We start from the raw sequence: 15,337 nt of genomic DNA, 5'->3' as shown, positions 1-15,337 counted from the left end.
TCTCTCTCTCTCTCTCTCTCTCTCTCTCTCTCTCTCTCTCTCTCCCCGCCCCCCTCTCCTTCCTTCTTCCATAGGAGCTGAGATCTTTTCCTTTCCTTGGGGTGGAAATCTCTTTGCTTTCTGGAAGCTAGCTCAGCTCCCAGGTAGATCTTAGCAAGGAGCCCTCCCTGCCCCCAGCCCCTGCTGGCTGTCCTTTCCAGCGGGCATCATTTTCTTTGTCAGACCTCTCGCTGAGTGCCCTCCGGGTATTGCAGGAGCAGGCCTCTCTCCCAGCTCCCTGCCCGTGCTGTTTGTCCAGGCTCCTGGTCACATCCCAAAGGTCCTGGGGTGCTATCCCCACCTTTACCTTTGGGTGGCCATTGAGCGACTTTCATATCTTAGGCATAACATCAGATGGAGGGAGAGTTCTGGGTCCGGATTCACGGAGGCTCTGCCTGGTTTCATCCCATCTGGGAGCCCAAGCTCCTTCTGCCTCCTGGCTCTCTGTAGGAGGATGGGGGAGGGGAGTGGGGCAGAAGATGAGGAGTTAGAGAAGGTGCAAAGTAGTCTTTGTTTTGAGACCTTAGCCCAGACCTGCATAACTTGGCAGGAGGTAGGGGCCAAAATTAAAATGGGCTAAACTTTTTTGGGCTGCAGATATGTTAGACTAGAGACAGACTGGCGATGGTTGGGTGCTGGGGGTTATGTGACAAACAGGAGAGTGTGCAGTGGCAACCCTACGTTTTTCGAGGGCTGCTGGAAATCCTTTGGGGGTGGCCAACGGCCCATGGGCTGTACGTTGTGCAGGTCTGTCCTAGCCTGACCCTACCTGCTGCCCCTCCTTTTGGTTGGAATCTCTCTCCTGAGGGCAAGGTCAGGGGCTCGGTGACTCCCCTGAGACCTCATTCTCTAAATCCCTGTAGGTCAGCCTCCGGCCTAAGAAGAGAAGGAAAAGACGTCTCCTCCACTGTGATGCTTGTCCTTCCTCAGCCCAGCCTGCAGAGGATCAAGGCCTGACTCGAGCAGGGAGCCTGGAGCCAGAGGAAATGGCTCCTGGGACCCAGAGACCCCCAGCCCAGGTGAGTGCACTCTGTCCTCAGACTTGACCCACATCAGCCAAGGAGGCCATTTCCGTCCACACAGAGGATCATCTTTGAGGCTGGCCGGTTCTCTTACCTATAGATTGTTTCTTTACAAAAACTGATATAAAACTGGATACAGTAGTAACCACCCTGCCCTGCTCTCTTCTCTCTTTTGAAGTGTACCAGTGGCACTTTTTTATCTTGAGCACTAACCTCCCCGCCCCCAATTGCTACCCTCTCTGTGTTTTTTAGGTTCCCCCTCATTAGGAGTGACTGACAAGGGTGACCACTTCACTCAGTCTCTGTCCCTAGGCCTCGTGGCTTTGCTCTCTTCTTGCCTGCCTATCCCCCCTCCCCCTGCACACAAGTCCTCCCCCTCCTCTGTTTCTTGTGGCCAGGCTCTCCCCTGTAGCAGCTGTAGGTCAAGGAACACCCCTTCCCACCTGAGTCTTGTCTGGTCAGGCCTGGAGCAGAGGCCTGAAGACGCCACCAGCTCTGGTCCTGGACTACGTTGTCTGCAGAGCAGAAATTGTCCTCCTGGTTCTGCCTCAGCTCGCACACACACCTTCCCAGGTCTCTCTGAGTCCCTCTCGTTTACCATTTCTTAGGTCAAGTCAACAAGCATTAGAAAGTGGCTCCTCTGTGCCCGGCACTGTTCTGGGTCTCAGTAATCGTCTGGTGCTACGAGTCAAGGCTTGAGGGATGTGTTGGTTTTTGAGACCCAGGAAGGTGGTGACCGTGATGCACACAAACCTTAGATGTGTGTTGTGCTTCTCAGAAAGCTGGGTGTTCAGCCTTTACTGTCACACCACTGCCTGGCCCCCTCCCCCTTGAGAGGATCCCACCTTATGTGTGTGTGCTCCAGGGATCCCAGCAGACCCTCCTCCTCCTGGTGTGACAGCATCAGGAAAGCTGCACAAGAGGGACGGGGTGGCAGTGTGTGGAAGAAGGGGAGAGAAGGGGACCGACAGCCACGAGTGGAGACAGAATGGGAAAGGGGCAGATGGCAGGGGTGGTGAGAGAGAATGGCCACGTCCAGATCTGGGCCCTGAGCCCAAGGTCAACTTTGGAGAATGATTAAGAATGAAAAAGGAGGAGAAGGTCTAGTCAAATGGCCCAATCAGTCATCCAGTGTTTCTGATGGGTCTGCTTTGTGCCAGGCCCTGGACTAGTGGTGAGGAAAAAGCTACAATTAATGGAACAATCCCTGCTTACATTCTAATAGAAGAGACAAGTAGCCCTAAAATGGAGAGCACTTTCAGGAGAGTGAGGAGGAAAGCCAGTTTGTGAGGGCTTCAGGAGTGAATGTGAGAGGAAAGCAGAGAGTTCAGACAGATTTGTTAAGGAGTTTGGCTAAGAAAAGGAGGTGAGATAGGATGATAGCTCGAGGGGTGGTGAGTGTTTAGGGAAGGTTTCCTAAGAATGGGGGAGATGGGTGTGTTTGACATCAGTAGGAAAGGGACCAGCTGATAGAGAAAGGTCAAGAAAATTTGAGAAAAGAGGAGCGGAGGTAGGGAGGTAGGGGTGATTGAGGGTGCAGACCTTTGGAGAAGACAGCAAGGGATGGGGACATCAAATGCCCTTGTAGATGGTTGGCCTTTGTAAAGACAAGGGCTCTCACTTTCTTAGAAAATGGAGGAAAGAAGCCAATGTAAGATTACATAAAGAGGTGCTGAGAAGGAGAGAATGCAAGCAGTTATTCACTGTACACTTATTAAGTGCCTACTATGTGCCGGGCACTGTGCTTAGTAGGGGTCATGTAAAAAGAGGCAAACAGCAGTGCCTGCCCTCAGGGAGCTCACAGTCTAACAGGGGAGTCATTGAGCACACAGATATGTACAAGCAAGCTGTAGACAGGTCAGTGGGATATAATTAATAGAAGGAAGGCACCAGAATGAGGAGGAGCTGGGAAAGGCTTCCTGTGGCAGGTGGGATTTTAGCTGAGATTTGAAGGACCCCAGGAGGCCTCAGTGAGGAGGCGGAGAATTCCAGCCATTCTGGGGAGCCAGAGAAAATGCCCAGAGCCTGGAGATGGAGCGTCTTCCTCCTGGCACGAGAAGGAGGGCAGTGCCATTGGGTCACAGAGAAGGTGGAGGAAGTCAGGTGTAAGAAGACTGAAAAACTAAGTGATGTCTAGGTCGTGGTGGGCTTTTAAAGTAAATTTAGAAGCAAGATACTCCGATAAGAGTGTTTGGGTAGTTGGTGGTCAGTAGGCATTAAGATCCTACTGTGTGCTAAGGCCTACGTGGAGATTGGCAGTTCTTGGCCCTACTGTCTAACCAGGGTTGCAGAGGACAGTGATTTTGGATTACCAAGGCTGATGACATGTTACATGTCTTTGAGATTATTCCAGTAATAAGCTTCTTTTGGCATGGTAGAGACGAGTGACAGAGAAGTCCCAAGGTAGTGGAGCCAGGTGATAAATAGGTGTTTGAGCTGAGCTCAGACCTCCTTAAATGGAGGTTTGGAATATGTGACCTCACCCTAGTGGTGAACGAAGTGTACGGGATGATAGAGGAGGAAAGAGGTTTGGGAGAGCTGCTCTTCTGAGGGAGTTCAGGATTCAGTTATCGATGAATGATCAATGAAAGATCGGCCTTCCTATAGACATTGTCCACTCTGAGTAAGTATCATGCAATGAAGAATCATGACTCAAGGGGCTCTAGTGAAAAGGAAAGTTCTTTAAAGCCTTGGGAATCTCAAAAAGTAGGAGAATAGTTATGAATTCTTTAATTGTTCAGAAGGTCAATAATAGGAGTGAAGGAAGCCAAGAGTGAAATTTGGATTACAAATAGAACGTAAATCAGATATTTTAAGGAAGAAATCAAAACGATGAAAAAGTAAAAGGTTTTTATCCACATGAAAGGGAATTACTCCAAAACAATAGGAGGTCTGAAAAAGTGAATCATCATTCTCCTAGAAGTGGGAGAGCCCAAAATGCCAAGTGGGTTGGCCAAATGGTTCTCCACGTAGCTGGCTGGCAAAATCGATGCCCCCTCCCAAGTAGCAGGGTGTTTGCAGGTCAGGCCACTCTCTTGTGTGTTATCCATCAGTCTGCCTCTTAACTCATTCTCTTGACTTTTTTTTTCCTTTAAAAACATTTATTTTTATTGACATCTTGTTTCCACCATTCTAGGGCTTTAGGGGTATTGTTTAGATGTTCTGTTTTTCACAAATAAAATGTCAGTGTCTGTCTTATGAATTAACTAAGTCTTTAACCCTAATTAATAAAAAATTACATTTATCATAAATGAAGGGACCCCCTTTTCCCCATCGTAGTTACTCTTATTTCTATATAAATATTAAAATTAATGAATATATTCTATTAACAAATGAAAACAATCAGGAAGCCAAAATATAACGTGTTTTGGCTATAACACGTCAGACCCAATATCATCCCAGCCCTCAGTATAACAATAGATAACACTTCTTCACTTGACTGGAAACAGAGCCATACCATTCAGTTCAGGCTAGATGGTGAGTAATATCCCTTAAGAATTCTTTTCATGTTTTCATCTAGCTAAAACTTTATTTTAGTCTTTTAAGAAATTAATCAGATTATTTCTTTTTCTTTGCCCTCTCTTCAGTGACCACTGGTAACGTTCTTTCCCCAAATACGCAGCACTTGCCTGCTTCTCACAAACTGCATAGAATTTTCTTAGCATATCACTTTCGGCGCTTCTGATGAGGAGGAATTTCACATCACTTCTCCTCCACAGACTCTCATACCTCACTAAGAGAGCACATAGCTTCTTCCTGATTTCATAGGGAGAAGCATTTCATAGTAAGATATTTCTCCTACTTTTATGATTCCAATATGATTCTCACTTCAAATATCACATGCTTTTCTCAACATTCCATTGGGCTCTTAATGACTGTGGTTTTACATGTTGGCTCTGACACTCATAAAACTTAGAAGTTTTGGGCAAATCTCATCTGGGCTTGAGTTTCCTCCTGTAAGTTGGTGAGGATTGGCAGGAGATGAATTCTGGACTCTTTCAGCTCTAAATCCTGTGACTTTTGGTGGTTTAGGAGTCGGTGACATTCCAGGATGTGGCTGTGGACTTCACCTTGGAGGAGTGGGGCCTCCTGGACCATTCTCAGAAAGAGCTGTACAAGGAGGTCATGCTGGAAACCTCCCAGAACCTGCTGTCCCTGGGTAAGGACCATTTCCTCTGGTAACGGAATCTGCCATCAAAGGAATGTCTTCATTTTTTACCTATTGTGCAGGGCGTGACCTTTATTAATTATTCAAAAGGCAAAAGTGCTGATCTCTCCACAGGGTATTCCTGCTGCTGGTTTTCTTGTGAAAGGTCTTTGAATTACATTATTGGAAGCTGGGACTCTCTTATGTTGCTCTTGAAATTGTCTCTTTCCTATTTTAGGTAGCTTGAGGTCAAAACTCAAACCAGTGTTATAGAGTCTCAGATGTGGAGCTAATCTCAGACGTTATCTAGTCTAACCTCTAACTGGATGTGAATTTTGTCTGCAAAATCTCGGAAGACTGCTCATGCAGCTTTTCCTTGAAGGTGGGCAGTGAAGGGAACCCTCTGCCTTCCAAGGCAACCCTTCCTCTTGGGGAGGGGTCTAGACTTCAGAAAGGTCTTCTTGCTAACAGGCATCAGTCTCGAGCTCCTTGCTCCTAAACCTGCCAGGTATAGCAAGTGTCTCCTTATTCTCCCTCAAATTCCAGCCCAGATGGTGGGAAAGGAAGGGAAGGGACTGAGCATCACTGCACAGCTTTCTGTGTCCCAAACTGGGCAAAGCGCTTTAGAATTATTATCATTTGATCCTCACAACATCCCTGTGGGTTTGGTACTATTATCATCCCATTTCTTAGTTGATGGAACTGAGGCAAACAGGTTACATAACCTTCCAGGGGCCCACAGCTACCATGTGTTTGAGGCTGGTTTGAACTGTTTTGACTTCAGGTTCAGACCTCTTAGCACCGCAGTAAGGGCTGCCTCTAATTTCTAGATTAACGAATGGAAGCTATAGAATGTGCCCATCCTTCTATGAAAGAGGTGAATAAAGGTGGAATTGTCAGATTCCCAATGGGCAGCATGATCTCTGGCCCCTCCAAAGATCCCAGCAATCAGTACCATGGAAACCATCCCTGAGGTGTGCTGGGGACCATCTTGTGGTCCTTGCTTGTGTGGCCCCTTTCCCTAAAGAGGATTGAATGGTATATTTCTCTCTATCCTCTTCCCTTCCTTATTCTATACTCCCAGGACTTCCAGTTCTTAGAGAAGATCTGATCAGCCCTTTTCATCAAGGAGAAGCACCTGGGACGCTGGAGCAAAAAGGCCCAAGGAACTCCTGGCCAGGTGAGTGAGATGAAAGCAGGGGTGTGAGGCCTAGTATCACAAGAGGCATCAATGTGTTGCAGTGAAGGAAATGCTAAGGACTTGGGGGCAGGCAGACCTGACTTGGAATTTGCTTTTGGACACAATTCAGCAGTGGGATCCTGGGCAAGTAACCGAACCTCTGAGCCCCAGTTTTGCCTTCTATAATATGGCAGAGGGGCTGAGACTCCTTAGCCTTTCAGTTCCCTTTCAGTGATAAATTTGTGATTCTCTAAGAAGTCATTGTTTGGAGCTTTGGGGCATGGGACTTTCCTGAAGGCATCTGAGAAGGGGCTGAGGCTGTCCAACGTGAACTCTTTCCTAGGCTTTATTCAAGTGAATAAGTAGTAAGCACCTACTATGTGCCAGACCCTGTTCTGAGTGTCAGGGATACAAAGAAAGGAAGGGGACAAGCCCTGCTCTCAAGGACTTCCCATTCTAGTGGCAAGACAACATGCACACAACTGTGTACAGACCCCATACATCCAGGATAAATTGGAGCCAATCAAGGGAGGGAAGGCACCAAGGCTGAGGACTGGAGAGGACTTATTGTACAGTGAGGGGTTTTAAGTGGGACTTCAGGGAAGCCAGAGCCAGCATGAGGGGCAACCAGAGAAAACGTGGAGTCGGGAGGAGGAGCGTCCTGGTCAGGGAACAAAGAGGAGGCCTGCACCGCTGCTTATCACACATGTGGAGGGGGAGTGAGGTGAAAGAAGACTGGGGGTCAGGAGAGAGGCAGATGATGGAGGGCTTTAAGAGCCAAGCAGAGGATTTTCTATTGGGTCCTGGGAATCCGGGAGCCAAGGGAGTTTGTAGAACAGGCGGTGACATAATCAGAAGTGCACTTTAGGAAGGAGAATTTGACAGCTGGGTGGAGGATTGAGTGGACTGGAAAGATACTTGAGGCAGTGAGGCCAACCAGCAGGCTCTTAGAATACCTTGGGTGTGAGGTGATTGGGGCCTGAATGTTGGGAGAGGAGGGGAAGTGTGGGAGAGATGTTACAAAGGCAGAGTCAATAAGACTTTCCCCGATGTTGAGTATGGGTGGATGTGACTGTCTGAGGGATGATGATGAGTGGTGACACCTAGGTGACGAGCCTGGATGATTGGGAGGGTGGTGCCCTGGATAGCAAGAAGAAAATAAGGAGTCAGGAGAGCTTGGGGAAAGACAGTGAGTTTAGTTTTGGGCCACGTAGGGGTGGAGCCAGGAGAAAGTATTGTCACCAAAACCTAAAGAGAAACGAGTATCAAGGGACAATTGACTATCCATCTCAAAGGCTGCAGAGAGGTCAAGAAGGATGAGGATTGAGGAAAATCCACTGGATTCAGCAATTAGGAAGTTGTTGGTCACTTTGCAGAGAGCACTTTCAGTTGAGCAATGACATTGAAACCTGGAGTGCGGAGAGTTTTGAAGAGAAGAAGATGAAAGGAGTGTGAAACACTAATTGTTGATGGCCCTCTCTAGGTATTTAGCCATGAAAGGAAGAAAGGATGCAGGTCAATGTCTAATGGGGATGAATGGACCGTGTGAGGCTTTTTTCAGGGTTGAGGACATGTGGTTTTATTTATGGCAGCAGGGCAGGGATCAGTAGAAGGAGAGATTGAACATTTGTGGAAGAATTGGGGTGGTACAGGAGGGAATATGCTGGCTGGGAGATGGGATGGACTGAGATCATTAAGGCATGTAATAGGGTTTGCCTTGGCAACCATAATGGCCATCTATTCATGGGAGACCAGGGCAGTGGAGGAAAAAGAAGACATCTGATTTTTGTGAGAGAGCTTTTGGTAAGTGTACAATTTTTTTTTTTAAAAGTAAAATATGAGCTAAAGGTTCAGCTAAGAGTATTGGGGGAAGTAAAGCAAATGAGAGAATTGGGTAGGAATGAAAAGATCTGGAAAAGCTACTGCGGTCAGTGGGAGAGGGAGTCAGTCAGGGAGATGTCAGAGGACCGCCTTGACCCGGTTAGGGCCCGGTAACCTAAATTTGGGCAGACGGCCCAGTTTCACAACTTTTTCTGTCTCCCTGCATCGCCTTGTGGGTAGCAATGGAGGCTACTGTCTTACTGGAAGTAGTAATCTATGACTGAGGCTTGCACTAGTCATCAACTCGAGGTCCCTTTCCTGATCTCTCTGGCTCAGTCTTTGTCTCCATTCATAGAAAATTGTTGGCCAGCTTCCTGTGGGTGACCACCCTGGAGTTAGGCAGTTGGGAGGCAGAGACTCCCAGGCATCCCATAGAACCAGACCCTCTCGAACCTTAGAAACATTTGTGATCTCCAGTATTTGGTCTGGTCAGGACCCATCAGGTTTAGATCCAGACAGAGGTAACTCCTTGTAGGTGATAAGGGATGAGAAAGAGACACAAACAGAGTTGAGGAGAGAGCCCTAAATCCAGGGAATGAGGTAGTGTTTGTGACCTGGTATCAGCCCTGCACCCAGTCAGTCAAGTCAATAAAAATTAATTAAACACCTACTTTGTACTAGGCACTTAACTAAGCCCTGGGCTAGGAAGGCAGAAGATTGTCCCCACTGTCCAGGAGCTCACTTGTCTGGTGTACAAACATGGAGATGGTGTGAGAAGAAGCCACAGATCATCAACTCCCCTCTTAGCTGAGCCAGGTGAAAGAGAGTGCCTTTGAATGGGAATGAATTAGGTTCAAGAGGGAAATGAGTGAATGGGAGAGAGAAGAATAGCAGTTTAAGAAGGAGAGTAGAGTTGGTGAGGAAATAGTCAAAATTACAATAATGGTGGTGGTAACGATAACAGCTAACGTTTCTGTGGGGCCTGCTGAGTGCCAAGCGATTTCTAAATGTCGTCTCGTTTCATCCTCACAATGAGCCTGGGATGTAGGCGTTCTTATTATCCTTCTTTTATAGATAAGGGAACTGAGGCAAAAAGAGGTAATGTGACTTGATGAGTGTTAGGCAGGTAGAAAGATTTGAACTCAGGTCTTCCTGGCTTCGGGCATAGTGCTCCGTCCATTGTGCCACCTGGCTGCCTCATGGTGGAAAACAACTTCGCACCATAGAGGAAGCTTCAGATAGGGGAGATAAAAGGGTAAGAGACTTTTAAGTCATCTGGGCCTGGGATGGATGGAAAACAAGGTGGGGGGGAGGAGTGGGGATCAGGCCAATTAAATAATCAGTTACTGGTATTGATCCTTTTCCCTTCCCACGCCTACTTTTTTTTTTTAAAGGATTGAGGCAAAAGTAAAGATGAAAAAAATAAGAGAATATTTTGGAGAAAACAATTAATTGTCATAACAAAATGTACGTGGGATGAATCCACCCATAAAAACAGAAGGGTAGCTGAATGCATTAGAAAGGAGAACCAGGCAGCATTTTGTGTGTAAGAAAGAGCCTTGACACAGAGATTCACAAAGCATTATAGTGAAAGGTTGGCATTCCTTTTTTTTTTTTTTAATTTTTAGGCAATTGGGGTTAAGTGACTTGCTCAGGGTCACACAGCTAGCAAGTATTTGGTCTAAGGTCGGATTTGAACTCAGTCCTCCTGACTTCAGGGCCGGTGCTCTATCCACTGCGCCACCTAGCTGCCCCTGAAAGGTTGACATTTCCTTAATGCCCTTTGGAACTGTGCCCCTGCACTCACTGCCCTGTCTGCCCTTTGACCCAGTGATAACCACTAGACCTATAAAGGAATCACAGAAAAAGACCCTTTTATTCAATGCAAAAATTATAGCTGCTGTTTTTTTGTTGTTAAAAAATCTGGAAACAAACATGGTGCCCACGTATTGGGAAATGACTGAGCAAATGACGGCGCGATAAGAAATGATGAAGGGCACAGTGTCGGGGAGCCTGGGAAGAGCTGTCTGAACTGACGTAGGGAGACGTGAGCAGAACCAGGAGAAGCATTTATCCTAAATGCAGTGCGCAGCCGTGACTGCAGAGTACTAGTTCTCGGATCTTCGGGTCTTAGGTCTTGTTCCAGAAACACAAATAGTGTGTTTGTGATGCCCCTCCAACTGTTTATTCTGCTCCTCATAATATTTCAGATTTATCCATCAGGTGCTTACTTCAACATCTTCGATGTCTTTTACTCGACAAAGATTCAAATTAATACTTTCATTCCCCTTTGTAATTATAAATTATAAAATTTTATTCTACTGTAAATTGTGGAAATTTACTGTCGGACTTTATGTAAGAATTTTTTTTAAATCCCGTAAGACCTCATGCCTACTCTTACTTGCAAGACTTCAATTCAAATTCATTTAACAGATTTTGTTGAATAGGAATAGCTTTTTCATCAAATGTTACAACTTGGAAAATGTTGAACGTAACATAATATGTGAAATTAATTTCAAAGTTGAACTTTTTTCAGTGACCACAAGTTTGTGGTATTTGGTTCAACACCTGACAAACCCAATCTTCAGTTTGGTTCTGCATCAAGTTGATTAATAATAATACTAGCAAAAAGGATAATTATAACTAATATTATGTAGCGTCTGCTGGCTGTTGTGCCAGGTGCTTCACACAGATTATCCCCCTTGATCTTCGCAGCTGGGTTGGCAGGTAGATATTATTTCCTTTGCACATCTGAGGAGACAGGCAGCCAGAGGTTAAATGACATGCCCAGAGTCACAGTGCTGGTAAATGTCTGAGGTGGGCTTTAAACTTGGCTCTCCCAGACTTCTAGGCCCAACTCTGTATCTACTGTGTTACTAGGTATACAGACAGTCCCTGCTTTTCAGAAATTCACATTAGGTAAGTTTGACTTCCACGGGGCAGCAGGACCCCTTGTTGGCCTGGGCCAAGTCTGCAGCAACTCTGTTCTAGGCACTGGAGTCGCACCAGGGGCTGGGGCCCCAGAGCGGCAGAGCCCTTGAGGGTGGGGGAAGGTCTGCTGAACAGTCCACTTACGTTAAGTGAGAACTGGCCTTATTTGATTTGTAACCTAATTGCAGTGAAAATGTTCCCTTGTTGAGTTCTAAATTCATTTTGCTTTGTTTTGTGTTGTTTTGAGCCCCCAGACCAGTCCACAGAATGAGTGGCTAGTTACTGTATAAGATAATTGGCTATTGACAAGGACTGTACTAAATGGTAAATGGAGGTGAAGTTGAATTGCACATACTGCTTTGGTTTTTGTTGCTGTTTGGTCATTTCAGTCGTGTCTGACTCTTCCCGATCCCATTTGGTTTGCCATTTCCTTCTCCAGCTCATTTTATAGATGAGGAAACTGAGGCGAACAGGGTTAAGTGACTTGCTTAGGGTCACATGGCTACTAAGTGTCTGAGGCCAGATTTGAACTCTTGAAGATGAGTCTTTAAGACTGACCCCAGGCCGGGCACTTTGTCTCCTGCACCCCTAGCTGCCCCGTGGCTTTTTTTTCCTTTCTTCTTTTTCATACCAGATCTTTATATCTCTCTCTCTATACGCCCTTTGTTTGGAAAGAACTGTTCAGATGTGACTTTCTTCTTTCTCCCACTGGTACACTGGCCACACTCTCCCAGAAGGTCTGAGGCATGACTCACCTGGGTGCCCCTGAAAATCTGCCAGATAGAAAACAGCAAGCTAAGCAGGAGATAAGTTCCAATCGGAAGGTGGCCTTGGCACTGTAAGGAGAGGCAGTGGAAGGAATGTTTCTGTCGCGTGTGTGTGGTGGTCCATGATGGTTTCAAGATGGCGTGTAATACGTAAGCTGCACTGGAAGAAGGTGAACATGCGTCACCCCTTCGTGGTGATTGCAGTGCTGATGAGATGTGATTACAAGGCAGCTCCTCAGGTGCGGTGTGCAGAAAGCCAACGGGGTGTGTGCACACCTGTGACCATCCATTGGGCGTGGATGTGTGCTTGTCTGTCAGACTTTTCTGGCCGTGTGGACACAATTTGAGGACAGGGTGAGGAATCGAAACAACATGTTGCCCTTAGAAGTGGTCAGTTATCGATGGAATCACTGCATGAGCACCAATTTCGTTTCATGCCCAGTCACCATGATTTGGAATCACTGCACAAAGACAGCTCTTATGCCTCAGACACTCAGGTGTTGCTTGTCCCAGGGGAAAAATATATTGGTAACAACACTGGTCAGGTCTTTGTTGCATAAGATGCCATCAAAGAGTTTTTAGCTAAAACCCCTTGGACATCGCTGTGAACCTCCAGAGTTTTCAGGAACCACTCCATGGGCCGTGGTGCTAGAGGACCAATAGCGAATCTTGCTATTCACTTCCAGACAGAAGGATCATGGACTCAAGATATGACACATAAAATATGATAGATAGTGAACTAATATGAGTATTTAGTACATGTGCAATACATGGCATACTGTCTTTGGATCTGAATAGAAAAGAAGAAAAGTTGGATATGACACTGGAAACTATTATATGACTGTTCAAATGAGTAAATTCAACTTAGCCTATGAAATTTACCAGGAATGACCATGTGCGAGTGCATCCAGACTGGTCAGTACAGAATGGCAGGAGGATGACCGGAGACTGACAAAATCATAAGTATCATAACAACAGCCTTAGGAGAAAAGATAGAAAGTGCAGTGGAGAAGGGCCTTCTAGTACCGTGGACAGGGCATGCTCAGTCGCAGGGTGGGAGTTCTAGTCGCAGCGGCTAGGCTGTCGCTCAGGTCACCCGGCCGTGATGAGCTTGTGGCCTGAGTTGTGAAAGGTAATGAGAACGCTTGGCCTGCCTGTGTCACAGGTTTGTTGTGAGGATCCCGTGTTACGGCATGTGAAGATCTTTGTGACCAAATGGCATTTCCACAGATTGATTCTGCCTAGTGGAGTTTTAAAACTCTTTTTTTTAAAACTAGGGAAATAGGATATAAATCAGTTTATTTTCTGCCATCAGAGAAAAGAACGTAGAATTATGTGTGTATGTGTGTGTGAGTGTGCGTGTGCGAGTGTGTGTGTCTTTCTGTATATATGATTGTTTGTTTTCTTTAGATGTAGAGACCAGGTTTGAAGTGAATGAGAAGACTACTCAGCTGAGAATTTTTGTGGAAGAATCTGGCCAGCAAAAGTTCATGGGTGACGGTGCCTGGGACTTGAGTTTGAGAGCAATCTGTGACTCTGTTATCGTGGAAGATGAAAATCCAAAGAGTGACTGTGAAGTTAATGAAATTGGAAAGAAACCAAGACAGTCTTCAGTCCTAAATCACTGTAACAGAATGAGCTCAGGGAATGACTGTTTCCAGGATAGTGAGTATAGCAAATGCTTTCCTGAACATGTAAAGCCTTTTCAGTCCCAGGAGAAGCCTCCTGAAATGCGGAGGGATCAAGGTAATCAAGAGGAAATGGCCATTGGCTGGAATTCAGACCTCATTAGACATCCAAAAAGTTTTACTGGAGAGATGCTTTCTGTAAGTGATAAAGATGGCGTGGCTTTCAAGCCGAACTCTAAGCTCGTTAATCATCAGAAAATTCATATTACAAAGGTGCCTTATGAAAATAATAAATGTGAAGCAACCTCATGCCATCACTCATCTCTTCCTTACCATCCTAGAGTTCACCTTGGAGTAAAAAGATATGCATGTCCTCAGTGTGGGAAGGCCTTTGGTTGGAATGCAGATCTTATACACCAGAAGATTCATACTGGAGAGAAGTTTTATAAATGTGAAGAATGTGGGAAGGCTGTCTGCTACAGATCACTCCTTACTGGCCATGCAGAGAAACCTTTTGAGTGCAGTGAATGTGGGAAGGATCCTGATTCAGCTGTACATCAGAAAATCTGCACTGGAGAGAAAACCCATAAATGTAATCATTGTGAAAGGGCTTTCAGATACAGCTCCAGTCTTGTTTTACATGAGATAATCCATAATGGAGAGAAATCTTTTGAATGTAATCAGCCTGGAAAGACTTTAACAGAGAGGGCCAATTTTGCCAAACATCAGAGAACCCACCCTGGAGAGAAACATTTTAAATGTAATCAGTGCGGAAATGCTTTTACACACAAGGGCCATCTTACTTTACATCAGAGAATCCACATTGGAGAGAAACGTTATGAATGTAATCAATTTGAAAAGATTTTCACACCGAGGGCCCCCCTTGCTTTACATACAAGAAGCCACACTGGAGAGAAACTTTATGAATGTAAACAATGTACAAAGACTTTCAGATGCCGCTCCCGTCTTACTGACCATGAGAAAACCCACACTGGAGAGAAACCTTATGAATGTAATCAGTGTGGAAAGGCTTTTACACAGAGCTCCAATCTTGCTGTACATCAGAGAATCCACACTGGAGAGAAACCTTTTGAATGTAAACAATGTGGAAAGGCTTTCAGATACAGCTCCAGTCTTGCTAAACATCAAGGAATCCACACTGGGGAGAAACCACATGAATGTCACCAATGTGGAAAGGCTTTCAGAATGAGCGCCAGTCTTGCTACCCATCAGAGAATCCACACTGGAGAGAAACCTTATGAATGTAGTCATTGTGGAAAGGCTTTCAGAATTGGTTCCAGTCTTGCTAAACATCAGAGAATCCACACTGGAGAGAAAGTTTATGAATGTAGTCAATGTGGAAAGGCTTTCACACAGAATTCACATCTTGCTGCACATCAGAGAATTCACACTGGAGAGAAACCTTTTGAATGTAAACTATGTGGAAAGGCTTTCAGGTCCAACTCCAGTCTTACTGATCATCAAAAGATCCATAATAGGGACAAACTTTTTGAATGTAATCAATGTGGAAAGCCTTTCACAAAGAGCTCCAGTCTTGCTGTACATCAGAGAATCCACACTGGAGAGAAACCTTATGAATGTAATCAGTGTGGAAAGACTTTCACACAGAGGAACCATCTTTCTGTACATGAGAGAATCCACACTGGAGAGAAACCTTATGAGTGTAATCAGTGTGGAAAGGCTTTCAGAATCAGCTGCAGTCTTGCTAAACATCAGAGAATCCACACTGGGGAGAAACCTTATGAATGTGATCAGTGTGGAAAGGCTTTCACACAGAGGGC

At 45.7% G+C, this 15,337-nt stretch overlaps 1 pseudogene; it reads left to right on the top strand.

Annotated features, from left to right (window-relative positions):
* The first annotated feature begins 931 nt into the window (after positions 1-931).
* LOC114041528 overlaps positions 932-15,337 on the top strand; it is a 66,699-nt pseudogene continuing 52,293 nt past the window's right edge.

The sequence above is a fragment of the Vombatus ursinus genome, unplaced genomic scaffold (genome assembly GCF_900497805.2).
Source record: "Vombatus ursinus unplaced genomic scaffold, bare-nosed wombat genome assembly UNPS02014175.1, whole genome shotgun sequence".
Lineage (NCBI taxonomy): Eukaryota > Metazoa > Chordata > Mammalia > Diprotodontia > Vombatidae > Vombatus > Vombatus ursinus.
Note: the sequence above shows the minus strand (reverse complement) of the source record. Positions and strands in the feature narration are given on the sequence as shown.